The following is an 8,438-nucleotide window of genomic DNA, read 5'->3' as shown; positions in this document are numbered from 1 at the left end:
AATGCACGCTTTCACATTCGACGGTTTTACACTTAACCACCAACTGAGCCGTGCATAAACCGTATAGTGTGAAAAGAGCGTGAACTTGTTGCCGATTCGGAAATTTACCAATTGATTTTTTTCCGTACGGTTAAAACCGTATAGTGTTAAATAAGGGTAACACAAACCAATACCTACATAAAAAAAATTGCGTCTATTATAATCATTGTATATTTTTATTTCAACGAAATGAAATGTTGAATCAACAACTTAACATTGATTATGAACAAAATGTATATAATGATCAATGATGGCTATGAAAGGTCATAATTTTATTGTTGTATGAAATATAATTAAATTGGAAGGCAAATCATATAGACAACAATTATTATTGTTACCAGATGGCCGGAATAGCGCAATCGATAGTGTACGCGCCTGCTAATCAAAACGTCTATAGATCAACCTCGCCAGCTGCCTTTTTTGTCAAGTTATTCATGGGGGTTTTTCGTCACAGACCAGCAAGATTATGTCTTGCGAATTTTAGTGTCACGCATGTAAAAAAATATTCACTTTAATGGCCATGTAGGTATTTGTTAACGACTTGCATGATCGAAAAGCGACATTTGTTAAGTAAAGGTTAAATGTGACTAAAAAGTTTTTAGGTATATTTTCTTCATTTTACGCAATATCGATATTCAGCTCGACTGGGAAGTGAGGTTAGGTTGTTAAGAAAAAAATATAAATAACGATTTATAGTGGAAAACTAACCTTTTGTGTAATGGGGACACCGCGCAATTTCGGTGCTCCAATAGGTGTTTTTTTCCGGAAGTGAAGAAAAAAACGCTGAAACAAAAGAAAAATAGTTATAATTAGACGATTCGGGAACACATGCGTCAGTCATTGTCGGTGGCGGTTTTTCGTCATAGATCAACAGAAATTACTTTAATCAGCGTTCGAAATGGGCAATTTTACGAACCGGAGCGCTCGATAATTTTCCGAAAATATTAAAATATTTATATAAGATTACTTATATAAAAAGAGTATGAGTGTATGTACTTAGCAGATTTTTTGTTATATACCTGCTAAGATTAGATGGTTTGCTGGAACAGTTTTGTGGCGTGCAAGATTTGAGCATAATGTTGTCGGCAAGGTATATGAAAATTGAGTTAAGTTTTCAGTTTCGTATAAACTTTACAAATTATATTTAAATATGTTAATGATAAATTCACGAATCCTAATGGAATTTTTCATTTTTCCACGAGACGGAGCGATAATCTCAAGTAATTCACGAACAGGAGCTGCGCTCCGGTGCGTTCCGGTCCATTTCGAGCGCTGACTCTAATCAAAATGTCCACGTCAATAAATTAATAAATGACAGTGGTGTTGCCAAGGTAAACCATGAAACTTGAATTAAATTTGATAAATCGATGAAATTATTTTATTAATGACCACAAAACTTGTCAATTTCGAATACGAAACACTGTCAAAAAAAAAAAAAAAAAATACACAAACCAAATCTCCCTATTATAGTCTAATTATAATAGTTGTATTGTTAGTTTTTAATGGATTCTACAATCATTTGCGGATCGCCCATATCTTCTTAAAAAGTGTTTTACGTTATTGATATTTAATATACATATTTTGAAAAACATTTCATGCATGTACCTACAGACTAGAAAAAATCATTTTGTAGAAAAAAATATGACGCCCGACGGCACTTGAACCTGTATCTGCCGGATTCCGGAAAAATATAAATTTATCTCTTTCCTAGTTACAGGGTGACACAATATTAGTGGTTTATTAGTGGTCAAAGATATAGCTTATAATCAGTATCTTTAGAATTATCTTCAAATGTGGTAATCTTGCCGATTTTTTGAATAATTAAATGCCGAATTCTTGTCAAATTTGGGATCACAGAGATTATAAATATAATTTTTTATCGTAAATATTTCACTATGGTAATGTCAACATAAATTTTTCTAATGGTTTTATAAATTCGTTTAAAAATTAATAAATACAAAAAATCTTAACGCCACTGCACGTACTGAAATATGACTATATTCTAAAACATTAGATCGAGCGGTTTAAAAGAATACTATTTTATGTAATAAAACTACTTTATGCAGTCATCTATATATTATGTCTAAAATAAATATAAAGGATAGTAGGGCTTCAAAATTATATAAATAGATTATCGAAAACGTTTAAGGAATGTTCAGGCGAATGCTTTGAAAATACCATAAAACCTCCATTTTGACCTTCGTTGGGCATGTTAATGTCACGTTTATTATTAAAATTTAGTTTATTAAATTTTCTTGAATCTATAGAAAAGATTTTTGACTAAATCCTAGTTTTATTGTTTTTTATATTCATTTTAAAAAACATGGATTTTTATAAAAAATAAAAATGTGTATTAATTCAAATCTTTTATATTTATATGTGATCATCGCTAGAGCTAATGCGCGGTTTTCTGGGCACAGTGTAGCTGGAAAAGTATGAGATCTGAGACGTGATGGTGTGTAGCAGGTGGGGCAATAATGGACCACCCCAAACAATTTCCCTATATACCTGTCATTAATATTTCAATAACTACCTAAACAATAAGCTAGGTAGATATTAAATATAATTATTTGGTGTATTAACTAACTTACAAGTGTTTAGTAGCCATTTATCCGTAAAGGAAACTAAACTCTTGTTAAGTATCTGTGATTGACGGCGGATAAGATGGGAAACAATTCAATCTATTCTATCTAATCTATTCAAGGACAAAAGAGTACTACAGTTACACACAGTTATTTTGTTAAGTTGGTTTACATTATTTAACATGAATTATCGTTTTCTATTGTTACACAGAAATGTGTAGGTATACAATACAATATTATTGTCTATTGGTATTCTGACAGCTGACAATACTTTGTATACGTAATACCTGTACTTAACCGTTTCTTTTGTACTGAAAATTAGCACATTTTCTTGTCATTCTGATAATATTATTATTCCGAAATCAGGATAACAAATAATAACATAATATTTGTGTTTTACATTTTACCTCACTTATAACATGTTTTAAAAAAGAAACATGTATTTTATCAGGGGTTTAAGTGAATGGGGTTCAGTGGGTCTATTCTATACTTATCGAACACTAAATTGATAAATAGTATCAAACTTAGGGTAGGTTTGTATCAAAATATTAGCACGTATTGTAACAATTACACGAAGCCGGTTTTTATTGTTGCAATAAGTGCTATATTTTAACAGCAGCAAGATAGGTGCTGTACAAACCTACCCTAAGTTTGATAATATTTTTCACTTTATCACTTTAGCGGTCGATAAGCATAGAATAGACCCACTGGTCTATTTAGTGGAATAAATAAAAAATTTGAAAATAGCTGTTAAACTGGATTATGTGTTATGTTAGGTTACGTTATAATTCTTGAATTCATGAATTTTGCCGAAATCGTCTATGAAAATTGCCGCTGTTCCCGCCTGGCTTTCAGTAAACAGACTTGTACCGCGAATGATTTACAATCAGTGTTGCTAACTGTCGTTGACGAAATCATGCCAGGCGAGGTACAAAAACAAGCTATTCGGCAAGAAAAATGCTAGATTTTGTGAAAATAAAAAGTAAAAAAAAAATAAGTAAATAAATACCAAGAACGAAGTCAATACTTTTACTTTCGCTTATCGAAAAAAAGTGCAAAAATCAAAAAATGTCTAAACGTGTAAAAACCACACATTTTAACAGAAATATAATATTTCCGATAACCGTCAAACTGATGTCACATACCTACCTACCATACAAGCAAACATTAAATTATATTATGATACCATTTCACTATAAAGCCATGAACTATTGGTTCAAATGTTAAATTATGTTGTTTTATTTCTCACTCTACTAAAATAGTTACCGAACTACCTGCATTAAGTAAGTATCTGATAGTCAGAAATTTGATGAGCATGCAAATTAATAAACAAATAATATCAAGCGTATTTTCAGCACACTAAAAGCTGTTGGAGGCAACTAAAAACGGCACAAGCCAGATGCGTCTTTTGCAAGTTATCGAAAAATGCTAGATTTAGTAAGAAAAACACTAAATTGGCAACGCTGTTTACAATTAACTATTACGTCTATTACAAATGTTTCGTAAAAAAAATATTATTATCTTTCATAATGCTTCTGGTTAAAATGCTCAATTCGGCTTAGAAATTAATAAAACAATACTCGTGCTATATATTAATGTTGTCTTGATAATTATTATTTCACTAGGTACTGGAGAAATAATTGCTCGTAAATTATTTGAAGTGTTTATTTATGTTGCCGAGTTATGAATGCGCAGGTTTGCATGTTTCCCAGCCATATCTTTATCACTTCCTGTTTTCCCCGGCCATCTTTCCACGCGGACAACCATACTTCCAGGTGTCCGCCATTAATTTTCTCCTTTCTCCGTTTCGTTTCTGTTTTGTCCGTCAACACACATAGGGTAAACAATACAAGACATGGAGGCACATTTACGTTTAAAAATAATGCCGAGCCGCTTTTTTCATAAAATACCGAGAAACAATATAATAAACCTACCTAGTTACTCTTAAAATGTTACATTATAATAATATTACAACACGATTGCGAAATATATTTTTATAATATCCAGAAATAGGCGTTTATTTTAGAAATTGACAAATTATTATAAAAGCTTTCAACCTTTGTATTTCCGAAATAGATGTCAATGTCGTTTTGTTAAAATAAGTAGAGGAGATTTTAATTTATTATTATTTATTAGCACACCACACCACACCAGTGACTTTGAATTTTTTTCAATTTATTCACGGTGACCTAAAACAATCAATATTAGTTGTAGTTGGATTGGTGGCATATTGTTCTTTGCATAGCTTCTCAAATCTTGGAACCAAATTTAGACTCAGTTACCCAGTGCAGTGTGCACACACTAGGAGAGAGGTGCGAGTCCGGACCGGACGTGAATGATATAATACTTGTTCCTCACGACTGAGGATCGTGACTTGAATGATTTGGTTGTCGAACAATAATTTTCTTAAAAGGTTGCCCCATTCATCTTGGCATTTTACGGCACGGAAGGCTCGTGTCAGTGGAAGACCTGTGGCACTCATGAATTGCTTACATTCTTACGCGACATGTCTTAAATACAAAACAGTGCGGGCAACACAAACGTACACTGATAATCCTAATAATTACTTATAACAGTAATAACCGTATCACATGCATTCTATAATCACTTCTGGATGCGATAGTTTGCAATAATTCATAGATGAGAACTCGTAGTTAGCTGCATTTTAAGACGTACAACTATTTTCCTTTCGATAATTTGTCAAATGATTATTTTCCGACTGTCTTTCTACAAGGTATGCTTACTTTTAACTCGTAGGTCTCTTCTGCTCTTGAAACACTTTTGCATGTTATCGCGAGGGATGGTTTCCAATTATGGTATTTCCTCGTGTCAAGCATATCCATTGATATACTACTGGATGAATCATATGCTTCTTAAAATGACGCCCGATTTTCAGCGACTCGGCCTTTGTTAAAACTTACTGAGTAAGCCCAATCTAGCTTGCATCTTACTCTAACTAATAGTCAGCGCATGACGACTTGCTCTGTCTGCTTTGCGTTGCAGTCACCCTTAGGTTCACTATTCCAAGAATGCAAATTTAGTTTTACAGCCAGGGCAATACGGTTGAAATTCGGGAATCCATGTTATCGGTCTTAACGCATTATACCTATAAGGAAATATTATAAGACGATATTCGTAATATCTTTTGTGGTACATTTTTAAAATGACACTTGTATGGGAACTGCTCATCTAGTAGTATATCAATGAGCATATCAGGCACAATTAGCGAGGGATGCAAGACTACTCAATGCACTCCTCAAAGACGTAGACATTTTTGGTCACGTGCTATGTATTTTCTATTAAAAATTTAATTTTTCTCTATAAATTGTACTTATGTTTTATTATTATTATTATATATTATTTTCTCTTCTTCTCTCTTGTGTGGGTAATATTTGTTATAATGTAAATCTCATGTTGTGAACGTCTTGAATTTAGATTTATTATGTCGACAATGTTTTGTTTTCTTAAATAAATAAACAAATGAAATTAGGTGATTAATTAAGTGAAAACGATTTTATAAAAGTTTATCTTGTTACCGTGCGCTAATTGGGTAGGCTAGCACCCACGGTGGCCGCGTGGCTTAAGCGTTGGACTATCACGCCGTGGGTCTCAGGTTCGAATCCTGGGTCTGGCAAGTACACATATTGTTTTTCAATTTGTGTGTGAGTCAGGGTGTGGACCTAATAGGTTGAGCAAGTGGCTGACATCCATTTCTCGTAAAAACAAAATCTGTTAATATAAACCTCTACTCTGTGGAGGCCCATATGATACTATTAGGATCGGACATGGCCGAAAGAAGAGGAATTAGGTAGAACGTAGGTGGCAAAATAATACGTGTCCGTTATATTTCTTAATCTGAAATATCACGGATGTAATTCATGTCAAGTCACTTCTAGATAATTATTAATTAATTACAACATTTAAATAGCATACTAATTATATCTAATGGCCACCTAATCGTTACGCGCTAGTCGCGTCTTTAGCGTCCAATGAGTTATTAACTTAACAAAGAACTGAATGTTTACAATATGCATTACATTGTATATTCTACATTATAAAATTGGCTTAGTAATTTGTTGAAAATATAAGACATTTCACAGCTAGCGGGCGTAAAATATGCCAACTTCGGCTTGGCGGTGCTGTGCGGTAACACTAGTATCTCATAGTAGATTGGAATTTCCGTATCTCAAGATGTAATTTACATCCTATATCTCGCTCTATGAAACAGGTAGCGTATAGATATGGAGTCGCGCTAAAAAGATGTGTAATGCCTTATAATATATTATATATCCCGGGATAAGTAACTGCCTGAATACGATATAGGTATAATATTTATAAATTTTAATGATTGATTTTAGGTGAAGTGTTTCTAAATTATGTATGTTAAAGTATGGTTTTTTATTGTTATTGTGTACGAAATCTAATGAATTTAAAATCAAGTTTGCGTTATTTTTTACAGCCATAAAATATTATTACCGTATTCGTAGAGTATACAATATGGCACGCACGGTGTCTGCTATAAATACAATAAGCATACAAACCGAGCACAGTTTTTTCTTTCAGATATCATCAATCACCATTACCTTTTGTTTTCCAACATTCATCTTCACGAAATGTTTGGCGCACTTATCTAACATGTCCTGTTGCTTTTTTGTGCTCGCCCTTTGTGTGGCCACGATTATATATTACGAAACCTTTTCCCACAGCATCCATATGTAGCGACGGCCATTTGTAAAACACGAATTTAGAGAAAAGTCTTAAAACAATACTAATTAGATTAGGTACATGAATTCTGAATGTAACCAAAGTTTATAAACATACCTACTTCATAATACATGACATTATTGTCGAAGAGAAGACATTTCTATATAATATGTATCAGTGGCAAAGTCACCATAATAGAAATTTTAAATATATAAAAATACCAACAACGTTCTAAGTATCTCTAAGTTTTATAATTTTAATTACATTTATGATTTACCAACACATAGACTGTATCCAGTACTATATAATTTTCTCTAACACAAACAAACGAAGGCTTTGGATAATCCAAGTATTTTTTATGTAGTTTGACACGATTTGTCCTTGAGATTTTATTTTGTCTGTCCCACTACCTACATGAAACGAGTAATGCTTTATGGTTTTAATATTATGTATGAAGATGCTATTTTACGCACGGTGGTGTCTGTTCTAGTGGTCTTATGGACAATTAGCTTGACTAATGAAGCCGCAGAATTTTTAACCCAAGCTTGATTCGCAGCTGGGCATCACATTTTTATTAAAATATCTATTCTATGTTGTATATGTTGTCTTTTTTGTGAAATATTTATTATAAAAAAGTATTTTTTTTATGATCAGTGTATGAAATCGTTAACGTTAGTCCGACGTATCCAGCAAGAGACCCGACCCAACTAGCATAGCCCGCTACCTAACTGAACTTGTGTTATGTGTCAAATATTTATGTACAGAAACATAAACTATCAAGTAATATCAATATTAGCTAAATCACAGCCAACTGGTGGTTATAAGACCGTCAAAAGCCAGTTCTTGCCTAATTCACAAAGGGGGATCAATTTAGAAAGGGTGGCTGGTGATATTTGTTGAAATTATATTCCACTGTCGCGATGAAGGTTGTTAAAGCAAAATAAAGAATACGGCCTTATAAGGTATACCACACCGCTTAAATGAAGATGGGCCGGTCACACATAGCTTGCAAACAGGATAGCCCCTGGAAGAATGCGATTATAAATGAATATCTGAGGGATGTACGACGATTAATAGGCCGCCCCAAAGTACGCTGAGTTGACGAAATATCAA

General features: G+C 33.1%; 1 long non-coding RNA gene across 2 annotated transcripts in view; it reads right to left on the bottom strand.

Annotated features, from left to right (window-relative positions):
- Positions 1 to 420: 420 nt before the first annotated feature.
- The window catches only part of LOC147078993 (uncharacterized), a 277,623-nt gene continuing 269,605 nt past the window's right edge, over positions 421 to 8,438 (bottom strand). For both annotated transcript variants that reach the window (XR_015071326.1, XR_015071327.1), the window contains exon 6: positions 421 to 822. This is a non-coding gene — a long non-coding RNA (uncharacterized LOC147078993). The remainder of the gene's footprint in view (positions 823 to 8,438) is intronic.

This window comes from Rhyacophila brunnea, unplaced genomic scaffold (genome assembly GCF_057557595.1).
Source record: "Rhyacophila brunnea isolate RB1 unplaced genomic scaffold, BYU_Rbru_1.0 scaffold_10, whole genome shotgun sequence".
In the NCBI taxonomy this organism is placed as follows: domain Eukaryota; kingdom Metazoa; phylum Arthropoda; class Insecta; order Trichoptera; family Rhyacophilidae; genus Rhyacophila; species Rhyacophila brunnea.
Note: the sequence above shows the minus strand (reverse complement) of the source record. Positions and strands in the feature narration are given on the sequence as shown.